The 20,365-nt window shown below is 44.6% G+C and overlaps 1 long non-coding RNA gene across 1 annotated transcript; it reads left to right on the forward strand.

The window, feature by feature from the left end:
* Positions 1–114: 114 nt before the first annotated feature.
* LOC104911616 (uncharacterized) lies at positions 115–18,086 on the forward strand. Its single transcript, XR_014884542.1, has 4 exons — positions 115–263; positions 15,789–15,907; positions 17,289–17,415; positions 17,916–18,086. It is a non-coding gene; the product is annotated as an uncharacterized LOC104911616 (long non-coding RNA).
* Positions 18,087–20,365: the final 2,279 nt, after the last annotated feature.

The following is a 20,365-nucleotide window of genomic DNA, read 5'->3' on the forward strand; positions in this document are numbered from 1 at the left end:
GCGCGCACGCACACACCGAGCGGGCGCGCGCCGCCGCCCCACGCGCCTCACCCGGGAGGGAGGAAGAGGGGGGGGGCACGCGAGGGGAGGGGGCCGCGCGGCGGGGCCGCTCAGCACGCTCGGCAATCGATTAGAGGACAAGTGCCGCCTCGCCTCACGCGGACACACGCGCACACACACACGCACAGTCACACACGCGCGCACCGCCCCCTGAGGGCACCGGGCGGCGGAGGGTGAAGTTGGGCGTTCGGAGTGTACGTGAGGTAATTTCTGCTTTTTGGTTGGCTTTTTTTTTTTTTTTTTTTTTTCCTTCAAGCTTTGAGCTCAGGAGGGAAAACCCGGATTAAAACGAAAGCTCCTCCGCGGCGCTTTCCTCATCTCCCGCGCACGGTGTGTGGTGGAGAAAGGGCGGGAGCCGCGGTGTTTCCCTGAGGACAATCAGCTGACAGCCCGCTGCCCACACGGTACCAGTGCCGACGGCCTCAGCTGCGTGCCAGGGCTGGGTCCAGGTTGGCTGTTAGGAAACGTTTCTTCCCAGAAAGACCAGCGATGCTGCTGGGCACCTGCGTGAGGAAACGCTACCGCAGGTAATGAAGCGGTGTGAACTGACGAAGGTAGGCACACAAATGGAGGACTGGTGGTGTGATCCTTTATTCACACCGGTTGCCAGAGAGCTTCAGGATGTGCTGACTGGAGCACCTGCACCGTGCCTACCCGCGCTCCTTGTGGCAGGCTGTAGGTGCCTGAGCCAAGCTAATAACTCCCTCACCGGCACTACAAATTTTAGCCAATTAGTCACTACACCACATCTGAGAAGCAGGTTAGTTTAACTCTTCTCATTTTGCATAGGCAGAAGGGTTAGGGGACTGGCCCAAGGCCATGAAGAGCGGTGCTCAGAGCTGAGCCTAGAAAGCAGACTTCTTGTTTCCCACGCCTACGTTTCAGCAACTAGACTTGGCTTGCCTACCTCAGAAAATAGACTGGCATAGCTATAGCTGTGTAATTACACCGTTACCGTTATAACTCTCCTTGTGGACGTTCTCCTCCAGATGGAAAGTGACTTCCCAAAAGCTGTCCAAATGAATTCACTGAACAGCAAACACTTCATGTTTTTGCACTTTTTTTTTTTTTTTTTTTGTCACCATGGGGTCAAAATTCCCAAGATGCAGGTCTGGGTGGCTTTCAATAGCTCTTACAAGGCATTGGAAAGCATGGGTAAATGTAAAAGGTGTCGTTGACATGCTGGAAGTTTTGTCGTCAAGATTTTTATGACGCTTTTTATCAAAATGTTGAAAGCTGAAAGCTTCCAGCTGGCTCTCCTTACAGGTAATAATTTAATAACTAACAGCTTTTCTTCCAAAGCTGTTGGAACCGGCTTGAGTCATGGAAGCTGATGGGAAAAACCAGATCCGTCCTCTGCAGTAATTATTTCTGGTTTTAATCCCGCTGCTCCATAAGCTTTCAAAACCAAGTGAAACTGTGAAAACAGGCAAGAGTGACCAAGGGAGAAGCAGGGGACAGACACTAACCTGAAAGGGTTCACCCTTAAAAATTAATTTGTAAAGTGCAAAGACTGCAGAGATGAGAGCATCTTTACTACAGCAAAATGGGCATAGGGTGAGTTACTGGTTTTATTGCAAAATTCAGCTCTGCCACAGCTCAGGGGCTGCAGTGAGAGCTCTAATGATTTCCATCAACCAACTGCCCCCAGATTATACTCTGGAGCAGCTGTGGCAACCTTGAGGATCAAGAGGTGGTTTAGGGATCAGGACACTAGTGTTCACATCCAACCGTAGTCAGAAGGGATCAGGACACTAGTGTTCACATCCAACCATAGTCAGAAGGGATCAGGACACCAGTGTTCACATCCAACTGTAGTCAGAGGTCTTCTGTGTGATTTCAACCAATTCATTACTCCTATACGTTTCACTTTTGTTTTTAAATTGCAGCAAATAATGCAACGAGAAGTTTTTCTTCAGCTGAGCAAATAGCCTGAAAGCAGCTCTCAGCTTTACCGCAGACTTCTGCCACACTATAGAAGCTGCTTGGGCAAATCTTTTAGAGAGCTATATCTGGAACTCCTTTCCCTTCTGTTTCCATCCACAGGCGGTCCTCACACAGCCATGCCTGCTGTAGACAGTGCTCTGCCACAAGAGCCCAGCTGCCTAGGGGTCAGCCACCCAGTCCTGAGACTTGTCGTGCCCCCAGGGTAACCACGGGCCTCAGTTCTCCCCTGCTGTGCTGGAGGCAACAGAGCTTCCCAATTTAACAGGAGGCTGGGAGGAGAAATTAATGCCTTATTGCTCATCAGTAACATGCTTCAATAAGTCTGTGATGGGCTCAGCCTGTTTTCAGCAGAGTATTTAACTATATATGCATTTAACTTGCATGTGTATGCATTCACACACGTTACTATTCAATACAGGCAGAAAGGCTTTTTATGTAAATTCTGTTATAAATTGTCTGGTTCTCATTATTTTGTGTGCTTTAGTAAGGTCAAAGCATTCTAGCAGTTAGCTCCCCAAAATCTTGTGTTAGGTATCCACATAAATAATAGCTTATTGCAGCAAAAGCTCAAGGTTTATTTAGATTTAGGAAATTAAAAAAGGCATCTCTACCAGACTGCTGCCTTGGACAGCTATGAACACCACTGAGCAACGGACCTCCGGGTCAGCTTTCATGCCTTTAGACTGAACCCTCTCTTTTCTAACCAAGAAGGGGTACTTTGACGACAAATTGGATCGAATCCCAATATACTTCGAACAGGACAAACGTAGACCTTTCTTTACTTAACTGTGTCGGGCAATCTACAACCATATAAGCTCTAATCTATTCAGTATTCCATCTCCTCCTCTTTACTACAAAAAGGCACTGTTTTATGCTTATATGCACCAATTAAGAGACCTATAAAGAAAATAATGAACATCCTTGAATATTTTCAGGCCATAGCCTATTAATTTTAAAAGCGACTCAACATACTGCACCCCTTGTATTTCAGCAAGATAAAAGCCTATAGATTAATTCCTATTAAAACAGTTGGTATTTTCAGGACATGCAGATGTAATTTATGGAGAGGCACAATGCTCATAATAGCTCAAAGGCCACAGAAACTGTAGATCTGTGTCTGTTACTGTAGTTGTACAGGCATTCATTGTACAGAGAGCGGTTGAAAAGACGGAGTATGTAATCTGAATACTAAATTTGTGAATAGTTTCTCACTTGGGCTGGTTAGGCTTTTCAAGAGCAGCGGATGCTTTGTGGGGGACTTTGTAAGACATTCTGCTAACACATCACGTGGTTGCTGTATTTTCTTCTCTTATCGTTACTGTTAGAGCTTTATTCATTAATGCACAGTATTTGATTCTTAGAAGGGCAGGAGCTCCTGCTCTGTACTCTCCACCTGAATTCAGTGTGCTCTGTGTGAGACAATTTCCACAACAAATTCTGCTTCTTTCTATCAGGTGAGCAACTTGAGGTTTATATAAACCAAAGGTGTGCAAGAGATCAAAATTCCTCCCCTCCCCAAGTGCTCCAATTGCTGTATTCAAGTTACTTGGAAAATAGCATCGTATTTTATGTTTTATTATCAACAATAAAAGTGTACAGGTTTTCTATTTTATTATGGAGATATAAATGTATATGGATGCATCGCTTATGAGGTAGGGAGATTCTGAAGTGTCCTAACAACTTTTTAATTATGACACGAGCCACTAAGTGTGGATATTTGAGGCTGGGTTCATCTCTATTCTTTGCATAGCCCCTAGCACAATGAGAATTTATTCATAACCTAGCATCCCACTTAGTACTTCACCAAAATTAAGAGTCAAACTTTACTTTGCTTATGACCAGAAATCTCAATAGCAGCAGAACTGAATACATCCAACGTTGAACAGGGAACAGCACAGTAGCGTACACTTCAGAAGTGTGGTGGACCATTTACTTTACTGAAGGATGGAGGCACTTAGGCAGTTGCTGCTCAAGCTGAAAGTTGGTAAAAATTACAGGTGCTGGTTCGGTTTAGCACTGCAAAGTACCAGGGAACATCCAATGACAAATGACCATAAACATGGCTTTGCAACATTTAAACATTCGGTGGGAATGGAGTCCTCCTTACGTTTCTCTCTGACAGAATTAACATGAAATCCAAAAGGTCGAGTGCCTCCAGTTAGGTTTGAAGGAGTTTCTTTCTATAGAACAGAAGACATTTATAAACACCGTCCTTGATGCTATTAGGCTGCAAACAGCATGGGAACAGATCTTGTAGGGCTCGCCTGGTATAATATAGCTACATTTGTTCACATTCTGTGTGACAGAATAGATATGGCTACCCAGTGCTTACATATCTGAGCTTGTAAGGAGTTCTCTATAACTTGGCAAAGGTTTGAGGGATAAGAGCATGTTCTCAAATGCAACCTATCTCTCAAAGGGCAGCCATGCACCAATGGCCCCTTGGAGTCCAGGAGCTTCAGGAAAACACGGAGCAGGCAGGGCACAGATCTCATCAGCCAGGGTTCACCTCACAGTCCTGGAAAGTCAGCACAGGTTTACTGAGATGTACTTCACTACTACTAGTTCTTGGCCCTTCACCACTTTTCCACCATCATGCTGGTGCTTTTAGAAAGCCAAAGAGAGGCTGTGGGGCATCTTCCAGGCTGACACCAACTCCTGAATGTGTGTGGACATGAATGTGTGTCAGTCCCCTCTGCTCCATTCATGTTTGATCAGCGCTGCTCTGATCACTGCAGAAACAGTATGTTGTCAGAGTCTCATGCATGAGTAATGAAGCCAGAGCATAAAATTGTCTGAAAAAAAAACAGAAACGCCCAGCTCTCCGCCTCCTGAAGAGGCACAGTTGAGCCAAAGCCTTACACTGTCTCATCTCAGAGGTGAAGCACAGCCTGGAGACTGACCATAAGCTTGGATCACTGCTTTTAGTTACCTGTTCTGGAGAAGGATGTTCATCTCCCCCTCCATTTACACCAACAATAGGCACCTTCTTTGGCCTCATATTTCCAGGCTGCTGAAATCCATGGAAAAGATTGATCCATCCAGGCTGCAACTCCAAGCAGCAACATTAAATTCTGCAGAGGGGCGTTTCCTTCCCCAGTGACTACAGAAGGAGGCTGGAGAAATCAGCTGGGCTAAACTACACTTAAAATGGGTGAATATTCTTGTTTGTACTTCAAGTTCATCACCTAGAAATTGATAATATTTTGTCTCCTCTGTCAACTCTGCTAAAAATCAGGAATGCCTTGGGAGAAGGGCAGGGACTTGGCTATGGCTGGAGGCCGTGCAAGTGGATAGTTGAGAGTATTTTAAAAACAGGGTTTTTGTGTGCCTCCTTTGTGCCCGTGAGGTTCATTGTACAACTGTCCTGGTGTTGGTGAAGATATGGATGCCTTAAATTAACTGGCCAGATAATCGTTTTTGAAGTGGATTCAGGTTAACTTTGATTAACCACAGGCAACAATTTAGATAATTAAAATAAAACATTAGCATCTTTTTACTCTGCTGCCAGTGTTACATTAAACAGTGTTTGACCACAGCCTTTAAGAGCTGTGTATTCGTTTTTATTGTAACAATCTGCTGCCTCCCTCCAGCAACAGAACTGATACAGTTTTTTCAGATTGTTTTGCTTGGTGGTGAGGATTTCTTAATTTCTCACTTTTATGTGTTCTTATTTTACTCAAGTGAAGAAACAACATTTCTCTCCACCTAGACATTACCCACACATAACTGTGTGAGCAAAGAAAACATAACTTCATTCTTGTAGTTTGAAAATGCATCTTTTTCCCTGATTGATTGTTTTTAAGAGGGTGGTGTTTGCATTTTCTAGTTCTCCTTAGGGTGTTCAAATCAATAAAGAAATCACTAGGTCCCTCTATGACAAATACAGTCTTTTCCTTCTGGCTTCTGCTAATACATTGTAATTCTTTTTGAGATCTGGAAGAACAAATGTTGCTGTTTATTAGCAACACTGGGGATTCTTCTAATTAAGATTTTGGGTGGTGAAACCACGGCTAAAGATATCATGGTAGACCTGAGTTTACAGTGCAAGTATCAATAGAAGTTTTCCTACTGACTTCAGCTGAAAAGGAACACTGTAACATCTAATCTACAGTGAAAAATAAAGATTCAGAGTTTATAGGGCTATAATCAGGACATAAATAAATAATTAAAACCTTGCAGATATTAAGATCATCATTTTTCTCTTAAAAATTCTTCTCTGAATTGCTTGGGCCACGCTGCTGAAGAGTGCTTCTCAGAACAGAACTGTCCTGATGCAAAACATTCACGGAGTTTATAGTGAGGCCATACAGAATACTGGGTCTCAACTTACTGCATGAGGAAGCTGAATGCCTCTGGTAGGAGCTTGTTGCTGTTTTGGGTTTGCTGGCTTAGTTTTTAATTCAAAAGGGGTATAATTTTGCGTTCAGCTCCAAAGTTTGGTTAAAAATAGCATTGAAAATGACCCTTAAAATATTAAGAGAAAATATGAAGAGATTTTTCTATAGACATTGTAACCAAAGCATCCATAAGACTTTATCACTGACTCGATCATAAAGTGATTTCCACGCTGCACCGAGCTGTCTTCATTGGCTGACAACAGAATCACAACTCTCTGGCAAGGTTTTCGCTGCAGGTTCTTGCAAGGTTTTTGCACATTTGCACGTATGACCTTTTGAAATAAAGCATTCTTCTGACCGCAGGTGGTGGCTTCTTCTTGATGAAGGACCTCCGTTGAAAAATCCTCACTTAGTTGTCATCAACCTAATGTTGGAGGTACTGAAAGAGGAACAATCGAGACTTCCCTACAATGTAATATTTGTGATTGCTCAAAGCAGACTGAGACATATTAAAAAGAACAAAAAACAAAATACCAAACTGTGGGGCTGACCTCCTCAGCATAGAAACATTTTTCTCCTCGCTGATTTTTTCCACCGCCTCCTTCAAATAGTTTCTTCCTTTAGACAAGGGAAGCTCCATCAGCTCTTTCATAGAGCAAAACTGACACCCACTGGCCACCCCCAGTACTTGAGACACGGTGAGCTAGTGAGCAAGCCTTGCCTCAGGGCAGAGCCGAAGAAAGGAAAGATGAAAGAACCTTCTGGTGCATCTCAGCCCTTCTTCCTTACAATGGACGACATCAACGTGGCCAGCAGTAGTCCCCAAAGCCCTCTGCCGCAAACTGGGATGATGCATGGCACGATACTCAGGCTCCCCTTCATTCCTTTGGCGTATCGTGAGGGAGTGGTCACACAGATACCTCCTACATGACAAAATACCTTTCTAGGTGGACCGGCTTTACTGACCTTTTTTATCCCCAAAATTCAGGGTGAGATTTCAGGTGGTCAGTCTCAGCCTTGCTGTGCTTACGGTCTGCCGCACTTCCCTGCATGAGTTGTTTGCCATCAGCCATCCGCGTGCTTTATGCCACTCAGATGGAGACTGACTTAATTCTCTTCCCATGTAGGTCTCACTCCTCTGCGTCCCAGATTTCTCTGTGCGGTTCTCGTTCCTCTTCACTGTCACCTCCGATCACTACAGCTCTGTTAGCAAGGCTCCCAAAGATAATGTTTCCAACCGAGCACGGGCTCTGTGCTGTGTGAAGACGTGTCCCTTTCTGCCTGCTTGTCACAGCACAGCCCAAATCACGTTGCCATTTATACTTTTATTTTTCAATTGCATTGCATGCTTCTGTCTGATTTGCTACCCACTTAGGCACTTTCGACATGATTGCCTCGTAAGTAGCTCCTTCCAACTGAATATCTTTGTTTTAGATTGTATTTATCTCCTCATGGAGAACTTCAATCTTCTCAGAGATTCAATCTAATTCTTTTATTTCCTCCACATGTCATATATCATCATGTGCTACCCTCTGGTATTATTTCTTGCTCTCATCTGCTCTTTTAAACTCTTCTCCACTGCTACATGTTACTGATTTCATGCATTATCTTCTACATGGAACATGTCACTTTGCTGAACGGTACATTATTATACTTCATGTAACCTGTGTGCCCTTTTATGCCTGCACGATCACTTTGCACTTTAGCTATTTTAAACAACATGGTAGTACATTATTCAAAATTTAAGGCATGGTATCTCTAAAGCACTGTTCTGTTTCTTATCACAGTTTCCAGGCAGTATAGAGTAGCTTCAGCTGTTAAACAGGGAAGGATTTTTTTTCCAGTGCTAAGCATCTTGAGCCCATGCACTTTTCTCCCTGCCTGTCCCACTGAGCTGGCTCAGCCTGCAAGGAGAAAGGAGCTGGGGTAAGCTGTGCTCACCTTTTCTGAATGCTCACCCACTTAAATCTTCTCATGAGGGCTTTCAAGGATAGGCAAACTATGCTCTTATTTCAAATAATTATTTTTGGAGACTGCCAACACAGACTAGCACTCTGACTTCATCTTACATTCTCAATTTTAATTTCTCCAGGTGAGTGAAGCATCACTTCGCATTGCTTTAGAGGAACTTGATGAAGTTACAAGATTATTCAGTGATGCTTAATAGTGGGTTAATTAACAATTTGAAGCCAACACGCAACAGCAGCTTCTGTAGTGTGAACAGAGGCCATGGCTATTTACACCCACATCAGCCTCAAAAGCTTGTTCTCAGCCATGGCCTCACTTCAGGACAGGCTGAGCTGTGGATACGAGTGACATTTGAGGGAATCCACCAAAGTTGTTGGAGCCATTCATTGTCACATACCCAGCATTAATATTCTAAGGCAGAACACTCCCCCCTCCACCCTTGACTTTCCAAGTCCAATTGCTTTGAATGGCCCTGCCATTAGCAAGATTCAGTTCTGAAGCATCAGCCTGTCATGAGGAGCCAGCAAGGGACAGCTTGTGGGTCTTGGTTAACAAGCAAAAACTATTCAGGTGATGTCTGTACAACATTATTTGTGAACACGAGATACCCTGTGAGATAGCCTGACAGTACATTTGGGAGCAGCAGGGAAGGGGCGAGAAGGAAAGCCATATCCAAGCACTGATGTATCTGAAGCCTTCAGCAGAGTTATCCGTTACTGGATCTCACTTTGCAGTCCACGCTTGCCTAAATTACAGTTTCTCCCCAACTAAAGCAGGTGGTCTCATGGACAGAGGTTGAAGATTGCAGCATGTGGAGCTCATTTGTCCCCAGATGTCACCACTTCACAGAGATGGTGGGATTGAGGGGACATTTCGCTGCCTCTCTGGGGCAGACAGCCTCTCTGACCACTGAAGTGAAGCAGCGGGTATCTCCCCCATGCTTTCCTTCACAGAAATCAAGAGAACACAGGTGAATGCTCGCCTCGATTCATGCCCACACAAATGGTGGACTTTCTCTGCGGGCTTCCATTTGAGTGTTCTTTTCCTTATTAACACTAGTTTTGTCTCTGTGTCGTAGGATTCCCAGAGAAAATAATTCTTTACATAGAGAAACCTCAAGTTGTTGGCTTTCAGATTTCAATTTTCAATGAAATTTCTGAGAAAGAACCTAGCCCATTATCATCCTGATAATTTGCTTACTCAAGATCTACAATATGCTCCAGCTCTCTGTGTGGGACCACAGGAATAGGCTGTGTGTTTGCAGATGTGCAGCACCTGTTTCAAACTTGCAATTTCATGGTCGTGATTGAAAACAGAGTCCCTGTGCGCTCCCATGCTACCAGTTCACAGTTCTGGAAGCCCACTGTTTGGGCTGGAGTTACAGTGCGGTGTCTCTGCAAACTCCCAAGCCCATAGTAAGCATTTTGTCCTGATGTATCATCTTGATCTTAATTAACTTTTTTTAAATAAGCATCCTACCCACTCTGGTGAATTCTGTTGAGAGTTCTTTACTGAACCATAAACTGTCAGGTTGGTATGTTAGTACACTTCCCTCCACCTTCTTACACTAATACTGAGGGATGTATCTGCAGCAACAGAAAGAGTCATCTTTCCTATATAGCAACAAAAGACTTGAGGACAGTTCTGAAACTGCAGCCCTTTGCAAATTTACACCAACACTTTTGCAGGTTTGGATTCTGAAAAAGCCATCAGAGGGAAAAAAAACATAGAGAACCTTCAAGGTCAGCAGTGCGTATATTTCCCCGAGATCACACTGATGAAAGTGTTACAGTAAAGTTACAATGCTTCTGTGTAAAGATTAATCATGTACTCTGTACTTTACCATTTGTTTATATGTGTAGTTTGTATATGTAGACTGTTGGATGAGGGTTCCCTGTGAAATGAGGAACTTCAAGATGCTGAAACCCTGGAAAACGTCAAGGGCTAACAGCTTTCTGATTGCCCACACCTTCAACAAGATCCCTCAATGTGTGCACGGAAATCCAGACACCCAGTCTAGACGTGCGATCCAGACACTTCTTATAAGTGGTGTATATTCTGGAAGGAAATCCCAAGAGACAGTTTTAACAGTTTTTCCAATGCAAGCTTGTTTATAGAGTCACAACCAGTATTTCCATGAATTCACCATCTCTGTTCCTATCATGAGTCAACTGCTTTGATAACTGTTAGTTAGAAGTGCAGGTACTTTGTTCCCGGCCATTGCATTCCTTTCAGCAGAGTGCAAGATGTAGACCTTTTCCTTCCAATTTTCAGGTCTGGGTCCCAGACAAATAAAACTCTTAAACCAAGCTCTCCACTTGCAGCTAGCCCCTGTCTAGAAAGTTAGATTAGATGAGTTCCAAAGACATATTTTCCAACCTGAATTCCTGCACATACGCACTAACAGTACCTAGTATTTGCTTTAAGTCTTCCATGGCCATCAAAGGCTCAAAGAGATTACAGCCCATAGATGTAAGAAGCAATGGATGTCAGAGTCAGAGAAGGCAGCATAAGTTACAGAACTAGATCTGATATCCGGTGATTCAATCATTTCTGCAGTATCATTCATAAAGAGGAGAGATTTCAAGGGAAACTGTGTACTCATCCCAATTTTTTTGCCCTTCACGCATATTTAAAATGCACAGACAATTTCCTGTCTTTCAATTACCTTTCCGTGTTTTTTTTTCTTTTGTTTTGTTTTTTAAATTTATTTTTAAAGTTATTTCAAAAATACATTGATCAAAGGGCTTTGTGGAACTGTAGCTTGCTTTCTACCTTTTCATAAATAATGGAAATACCCAGCCGAGGCACAGTGAGTGTGTGGCTGTACTATTTATTGCTTTTCTCTGGGGAGCCATTTATCTTAAAACTACTACAGTTTACTTTCTAAAACGTGTCTGATTGTAACACTTGCAAATGTAGATGTTGAAAGTTGTCTCTGATAATTTATGCTCTCACTCTTCCAGATCACACGTTATTTTTGAAGCTTCCCTTTTCACAACGATGTTCCCCATTTTCTCTAAAGCAAAGAGGGGGAGAAAAGCTCACCTACAGTACAGCTACATGAAAGCTGTGCAGATGAAATGAAATTTGCACTACGTTGCTCTCAATGCCAAGCTATTCATTTTGGGCCACAACCTACACCATGTATAATACTAAGGCCAAAACCACAGGGGAAAGGCAGAATTTAGTCAAAACTACTAACATTTGCTGGTTTAACTAGTGAAGAATAGGAGAAATGTGGAAAACAAAACTTATCATACGAGTTTATAGGATCTGAAGACTCATCCTTTACCATTTATCTCGGTAGGCAGAAAAATATGCAATTTGATGGAACATTTTCCATCAAAGCCCCAAATATTTTGTTTTGCATTTTGGTTTCTGCCAAACTTGAAAAATGTCTGCCACAAAACAGAAGTTTCCTACTCTTGGAAGCACACTTCTGGACTTGGAGTCTTCCATTTCTGTATGGAAAAAAGCAGCACGCTGGATGGAAATTATTCCACTGTCCATATATTTTTTTGTGTGTGTTAGTTGAAAAAGAAAAAATGATGGAAAAAAAATGGGCTAGTTTTAATCATCTGTTACCCCACAGCTGCAGGCAAGGCAACAGATTGCAAAGTGGACAGAAAGAAGTGCCCAGCAAAGGCTCTGTGAAAGGAAAACGGATGCAAAACAACTAAGGAATAACTCTGTTTGCCTTATGCTGGTCAAGTTCCTCATTCAGAGTTAAAAACACTCAGTATTCAATGATTTCTTGCTACTGTCTTTAACGAATGAGACCCAGGGCAGTGTCACAACTTGGAGGGCATTCCAGACCTTTTTTTCTTCACTTGTCCCCTCCACATAAACCAGGGCTCACACTGCTGAGCATCAGCGATACCAAACGTTACACAGAAGGCAGCAGAAAGTCCAGGGCTTCCAGCCACTTTTGGGTTTGGCCAAAAAGAAAACCAAAGCGATCTATCATCTGCTACCTCTACACGTGCCTGTTTGTGTTAGGATGCCAATTCTGGCACAGCAAAGTCAATTGTTAGGGTACTTAATAGTGCCTGGGGGCTGTAGCTCATGAGCACATCCCCATAAAACAAAAGGCTCTCACAGAACAGAATTAGGGTCATGCAGGCTGCCTGCTGCCTCCTCCCGTCAGAACGCTTCCCCCACCAGAAGGTTTCTAGGGCAGGAAGGAGAGGGGTGATTTACAAAACAAGTCAAAACTTTCCACTGCACTTTAACTTTCTGTGGTGAAAGGCAGATAATTTTGATGTTTACTATCAGTTTTTCCTATTGTTATTGTGCAGGCTTAAAGTAACTGCCGTGCTATAATAATATACATCTGCTCTTTGAAATGCAGTGAATGTCAGTTAGGCAGTATTTCTGCTTCTCGTGGTGTCAGAGCAATTAACATCCCTTTCTTTTAAAGTAAGCGATGGGCTGATACATTGAAGTGCCCGCAGAACACACCGGATAGCGTTGAAACTGTAGAAAACACCACAGAGACAAGGGCTGCCTTTCAGCACAACCCTTTGGATACAAGTTTAAACGCAGGGCAAAACCCCACGAGCGCTTTGGGCAAGAGTGCTGGGGTGATGTACAGGCAGACAGAGCAGGGCAAAGGGGTGGATGGTGCAGGGCTGCGGTCCCCTCTGCTTTTCAAGCCTGTTAGGCACACACACGTGTAGGAAGAAGAGCACGGTGCCCCAGGCCCTGCCAGCAGCTCCTGACCAGCCTTGCAAAGGACAAATCCTGACACTGGTGCATCCAGCAGAGATGTTCCCTGCCGTGAATCATCCCACGTGGCTCACAGTACAGTCCAGCATCCTGTCATGTAGCGTGGGACATGTCTTGCTGAGGCTCTGGGCAGGCGATGCCTGGGCTGCTTTGATTTCCTTTTGTTCTCCAATCAATTTGTCCACTCTTAGATGCCTATCTTGCTATTTTTCTTTGTACAGCATTGAGTTGCATTAAATGTTTACGATCCTATTACAGGATACAGTTTTAGATTACTATAATAAAAGGGAGTTGGTAAAACTTCATTATCTGTGGTGGCAGAGGAAGAATAAAATCTTACACCTACAAGTTTGTCCATAACATTGCTTGTAACGACTTTTTTAAAAGCCCAAGCACACAGATAGACACACACACAAAAAAAACCCCCACCAAAACAGAAAGCAAACTGGCTGTAACTGGTCCCAGTGTCACTATATGTCACGATGCTGGACATAGGTTGTATCAAGCACATGGCGAAAACTAAAGCTACAATTTCATTGCCACCGTGTGCATTATTTCAGGTCAATACCCTTTTGCTTCCTGTGCTACCACAGTGGGAAGTACGCAGCTGTCCCAGTACAGCAGCACAGCCTCAGCAAGGACCAACTCCCATCTGACTCTGGGAGTAGAGCTCTGCAATTCCTGTGATCTTTTCCTTTAAAAAATAAATTGCTGGTACTTTAATCATTTATTAGAAGGAAGAGTGTTTGTTTCAAAGGCGTAGAATGAAGGCTTTAAAATTATACTCTGTTCTTCCTTGGCTTCTGAGCAAATGCAGGAGTAATAATGTTTTTAGGCTCTGCAGAGATGCTTTAATTCCTTTCAGTTCTACAGGTAAAAAAAGTCCCTCCTCCTCCCTCCTACCAGGTGTGTGAGAAGGCACATTTTGTTAAAACCTTGTTCTCAGTTTTGAGTTCTCTGTAAAAGAAAAATAAAACACACCAAAGCTAAAACACCGTGCTGACGGCCCCTGCAAAATACTCGCCTCTTCCCCACCCACGGCATTTAAGAGCTTGGTTTTGCAGCAGAGAGATGCAAAGAAGAGAACAGCAGGTCCGAGGGAGAATTCCCTACGGTCTGCAGGGAGGAGCTGTCTCTCTCATGTATTTCTTGTGTTTCCTTCAATTCCTTCGCCTTTTTTCCCAGAAATGTTCTCTGCATGTCCCTATGAAAGCAGGGCAAGCCGCAGCCTCACTGCCCAGCTGTGGCCTCCAGATGTGCTGGGGGATGCAGGGATCCAGCTGAGGCTCCTCCTCTATCCACCCAACCCGTTCCTCTGCTCCAAGTCGGTTTTGTTTCTGCTCCCCTTACCAGCAGAAGTGGGGTTTAGCAATGCTGGGAGCTCCCCGACTTTCCCATTCATTTCGTAGAAGAAATCTGGAGAGTTCCTATTCACCAACTCATCTCCTCGAGCTACTCCGTAAGCAGACATCTCGTGCCCTGTGAGAAACTAACTGTGGCATGCTTTGTACATCAAATTCCTGTTCAATAGTTTGCATGGAAAGCGCTGAACAGTCAAAAGGCATTTTCACACAAATAGAATTAGTAGGGCTTGGGCGCTTCTGCCCACGTGCAAGAGTGCGGAAAGCTGCTTTCAGGACTGCTGCTTGGAGCAGACCTGTTTGAGACATGGTTTTGTGGGACAATCTGAGCCTTCCAGGCTTTGAATTCTTGTGGCTTCAGCTCTGGGGGCAGGGGGGGCTCAGTGAGCGTCAGCCCAGGCTCCTCAAAGCTGAACAAGAAATTAGGGCCTATTAGTCAGAAACCACCTCAAAGCTGCTGAGCTGGAGGATGCTGAAGCCCAGGGTGTGCTATTTAACACCTGCCTGCTTCTGCTGCAACTGTATCCTACCAGGCTGGTTCCAGTTGCATTTGTGGTTAGCTAAGCAAAACCCCAAATCTTCAGCAATGACTTTAACACTTTTTTTTTTCTAGGGCTGCTGCTGAAAAAAGTCTGTCATTTGGCTACCTTAATCTCAGTGCAGTTTGCAGGGAGAAAAACACAGGTTGAACTCCCCGGCTCTCTATTTTACGGACACATTAGTTTGAAGAATCAGAGGTGGTAGGGTTGGAAGTGAGGTCATTGGTCCAGCTGGGAAGGACAAAAGTGAATAAGAGGGGAAATGGAAACAAGCTGTAACAGAAGGAGACCACTAGGAATGCATCGTCTCCTCAGAACTAAAGGTCACCCTGGATGGTAAAATTCCTTTGCAAATCCAAAGCCGTCTGCTGGGGCAGTGCGGAAGCATGCTGACAGCTATGGGGAACAGTCATGTCCTTCCTGGCCCTTCTCCCTGCTACTAGCATCGGGTGGTTAACAAGCTTTGGAAGCAGGATGGTTTTAAATGGACTGTCCCATGGGTATTTTTCTTTTAAGAGACAAACCAGAGGAATCAGCCACCTGGGAGCAGAAGCAAATATTTATGGATGAGCTACAGCTCCCTTTCATGGCTGACCTCTTTTTTTTTTTTTTTTCCTTCCCTTTTGAGGGGGTTAAACAGCTTCAAAACAAACCCTCTTTGGAGCAACATTTCAGGCTGACATCCCCAGTCATCTCACAGCAAGCACACTCTGCTACAGACCTGCTCCCCGCCAAATGCCTCACTCTTCCCAAACAGGAAGCCCTGGCTTTGCCGTGCTGTGAAATCTGTAATACACTTGCATGACCGCTGTTTTAAGTTAGACTGCATTCCTGTCTTTCAGTTGTCAGGAGAGCGTGGAAAGAAGATATTTATCGCATTAGCCCTGCATGATCAAGGAGAAGGCTGGCTGTTTGAGGATGCTTTATTAATGAATGCTAGAGGACATCCACCCCTCCTAAGGTACGAGTGGCGTTACTGAAAAATGCAGGGAGATAAACAGCCAAGTCCTCTGTCTTCTGTGGCTCTTCTGTAGGTGTGTTACACTTGACATACGTTATTTATGAGCCTCAGATAGTGCCCAAGGCTAAACCTACCACTGCCATTAAAAAATAAAAGCCGATGTAACCGACAGAGTGTTTCTGCTGCTGGTGGTTTAATAACATGGGTGTCTTTCACGTGACTTGAAAGGCCCAGTGCAAAGTGCATCAAAGGAGAGGATAATTTTTCTATTGACTTCAAAGACGGAGCAGCCCTGCGGGGCGATGCGCACTGCTAGGCTCGGGCATCAGGCGCCCAGCTGACTGAAGCCTCCCCACCAACCTTGCAAAACACCACATTCCCACCAAAAACGCTTCCCCCTCCAGAAGCAAGCATCCAGCTGTGCTGCCATCAGGAAAACTCTGCCCTAGGGCTAAAAATGCCTTTCCTTCTTGCCCTCCAAATCCTCCAAACCTTTCTCCCTCTCCACTAAGTTCAACTCCCAGATAGAAGAGGGGGGGAACCAACTAGCTAGCAAATCCCACTCTGTGTTCAACTGTCAGATGCATTTATATCCACGATGCTCCCAGCCCAGTTATGGCTGATCAGAGGGCAAGCCTGCCATTAGAGTTGTATAGTGACCCTATCACCATTGTATACCATCATACAGCACCTTTGCCACTCTGACCAAGGAGAGTAGAGGGGACAGGAGAGAATTGCTGGCATCAGCCAAAAAACCCCTTGGTTCAAAAGCAAGCTCTCTCAGATAGGAAAGTGTCACAGAGTAGAAGATACCCTCCTGCAGTGGCTTCCTGAGCAAAACTGCTTGTAAAATGAGTTTGCTGAGAGCAACCCCCACTCCTGGCGTGCTCTGGCTGCTTGCTGCCAACACATTGCAGGCGCTCTGCAAAGTGCTGCTCACTTGCTCTGCAGTTGCTTGTGACAGCTTGGTTTGGATGGGAAGAGGGAATGAAAGGGCTCTTCTGAAGAAGAGGAGCTACCTGTAGTCCATGCTGCCTTGCTCATCCTTTTCTTTTGCTCAGACAGGTGACTCCAAACCTGCTGGGCTCATCCCCATGCGCTAGGCATGAGCACAAGCATGGGTTAACCCAGGCCTCCTTCCCTAAAAAAGAGAGAAACTTGTTTTCCCCAGCACGAAACTCCTGTCGCATACGGGCACGCAGTCATTTTAATGACTATACGCTGTTGTAATGTTAGCAGATATTTTAAAGAGCATATCGCTCCAACAGAAGCCACTGCCATCTGTGCTTCCCCAATTAGGAATGCAAGCAAATATGTATTTTTACAGTAACATCAATAAAATGTAACGCGCGAGTGATGTATCTTTGCATTTTTTTTAAAGGCACAAACTGGGGAGGCAGTCACTCCTGAAGCCGTGGAATTCCTTCGCATGAAGAAGAGGATTTCTTAACCCATATGCATAATCCACGCAGGCACTCCACTGCAGGCATTTTAATTTCTAAAACCAGGTGAACTAAGCAGAATAAACGTGTTTCAATATCTTATGCACTACTGGGGGGTGAGGGGAGGGAAGAATGTATTATCTCTTTGAGAATATGGCCTATATTTTTTTGGAGAGGTTTAAAAACAGCCAACCCTGATTGCCAGGACATTGTCAGCAAGCAGCCACTGCCATTCACCTGAAACCCATCTCATGCCCTTTATTCACAAAATCCTGTCTCCTTTTCTCCCCGCTGGCTCAATGGGGCACTCCCAAACTGAACAATCACAAATCAGTAATTTGGGAAGCAAACACATCCACATCCCTGTTACTGCAGTGGGCAGACAAAGGTGCCGGGGCGATGCTGAGCAGATGCCCCATGAAGCTGTCACGAGCCTCCAGCACCTTGCACTGTACTCACTCGCCTCTTGCTGCTCTGTTGGTTTGGGGTTGTTTTGTGTTGTCGTTTTTTTCCTCCATGCAACTGCACCTTGAACTTCTTCTGTTTTCTTCTGTTTTCTTCTACAGCCCCCAAAAGGGAGGGGGACAAACCCAAACAAAGTGAAATATCATCTGCTGCTGCCAGCCACGCATCCCCTCCCTACCTGGTGCTTAATGTGATAATGAACCTTCCCGGAGGAGCTTTTGTGGTTTAGGGCTTACTGAATAATAATGCAGTGCAGAATGCACACAAAGCCACATTTCTGTCTCGTTTCTTTTTGTTTCCTTCCCCTCCCCCAACCCCAAATACACATCTGATCAAAAGTCAGACTGCAATTAAAAAGAAGTGCAGTTTGCTGCTTTTTTTTTTCGCTTTTTTTTTTTTTTTTCCTTACACCACTAGATGGTCTTTCATCAGCAAACAAAAATAGGGTAAATATTTTCTCAGCTGTGGTAAAGGTTATACTTCACAACAGTGCTTTGTGCTTCAACACCTAGTCCTTTCAAAAACAGTTGTGTTAAAATACTATAAAACATAAACAGTTTGATGCCATGCAGGATTATCCGTGTCATGGCACAGGCGGATGAGCACAGAATTCTAGAATCCTAGAATGATCTGGGTTGAAAAGGACCACAATGATCATCTCGTTTCAACCCCTTGTTGTGTGCAGGGTCACCAACCAGCAGACCAGGCTGCCCAGAGCCACATCCAGCCTGGCCTTGAATGCCTCCAGGGATGGGGCATCGACAACCTCCTTGGGCAACCTGTTCCAGTGCCTCACCACCCTCTGTGTAAAAAGCTTTCTCCTAATATCTAACCTGAAACTCCTCTGTCTCAGTTTAAGACCATTCCCCCCTAGGAACATGCAGGACATGCCCTGCTCTGGCCCTGTCCCCCATTGCAGTGTTCTCCATTCCCCAGCCCAGGGTTGATCTGATGGCACTTACACACACATCACCTCCATAGCAATGGGAACCAGGAGCGGTGGGTCTCAGGCTGCTGTTGTCTTTCTTCAGGTTTTTTAGAGACTGGCAGAAAGACCTTCTAAGGTCTCTCCCTTGTCTGCTACGACTTGCTCTCATGTTAATGCACTTGAGAAACTCCTTGGCATGTTCTGAGGCTCCACAGCACTGAGAGAAGTAGTGAGAGAGGAAGGAACCCCAACCAACCACAGCAAAGTGACCAGTGAGTAACCATGAATATCTGTGAGGCCCTCACATATTTGCCAGACATCGTGGTAAAGGAGAAAACATTTGTGGGACCAGAGCGTCAATTCCATTTTCCACTTCTTTTTGTGCAGATGGGGATATAAAACACTGGGCTCTGTATTGTAGGGCAGAATCCCAGATCCAGCCTCTAGGTGCAGCAGGACATGCTCTGGAGGAGCTTTGTGCTCAGAAAATTTCAAACAAAGCATTAGAGTAGTGCAGGTCACCAAACCTTTGCTTTTTACGCCTCTATACACCCACAGTTGTGTTCCTCCTTGTGGGACATACAGGCAGCATCTCACTTGAAACTGATAGAAGTCAACTCGTAGACACAATTAAAATTAATTACAGAGCTGTAGAAATGTCTCTGTACATTGCTAATAAAGAAATAATTGAATTTGATGGTCATCTAAATATCTCTCTTAGCCACAGTGTGTATGACTGGAAATACACGTGTTTCGCTCCTGTTAATTACTCCAGGCACACACACAGACCTGGGTTCTGCAACTCAGAGCTTGGTACACTTACAAGGAATCTCCTCTGACCAAGCTTGCTGCCATTCCCCAGGGGCTTTGTCCCACTTCAGGACTCGAACACACCACCACGGTGCTGATAACAAGTGTAGGAGTTTATGACTCATTCAGAAAATTGTTTTATGTGCTGATGAAGTTTGATTACTCTCAACACCAGCACAGACTATGGAGCAAAAGAGCAGCTTGTTGATCCCAAAGCTGGGCACTTCATCCAGCTCCCGTTCTTCTACTCAAGCCCAGGCTGAAGACGATGATCAGTACACCACAATACGTGCGATGGAAGTTGTGTAGATTCCATTCAGAAGACACTAGCTGCTGCATTTTGTTTATTTTGAATCTAGAGGCTTGTGCTTAGTGACAGGCTGCCGGTGTCCATCTGCAGCTTGTTTTTTGTTTTCATGCACGCTGCACATTTGTGTGACAAGACGTGGGCATGTTCAGCACTGAACAAACCCGCTTGTTTTTCACCTACAGCCTGCCCACAGGGGAGGCTTGGCAGAGCCCCGGCCCAAAAGCATTTCTCCTCTTCTGCCCTAGGATGGGGCAGCTGCACAACCCCCTCCCTCCACATCCTTGGTGCTCTGTAAGAGTTGGAATTCAGTTTCACTACATTTATCATACCATCATGCATTAGAATGTAGAATAGGTAGGATCCACATATTGGGGAAATTTGAGCATTAAATCCAACCATGCTCTCCCAAGCTTGCTGTGTCCCATAACCAGCATCACATAACCAGTGCTTGTTCATCTCAGCAGAGATTTAGCAGACAAAGCACAGGATCAACATCTACCAAA

Source organism: Meleagris gallopavo, chromosome 7 (assembly GCF_905368555.1).
Source record: "Meleagris gallopavo chromosome 7, MGAL_WU_HG_1.1, whole genome shotgun sequence".
NCBI lineage: Eukaryota > Metazoa > Chordata > Aves > Galliformes > Phasianidae > Meleagris > Meleagris gallopavo.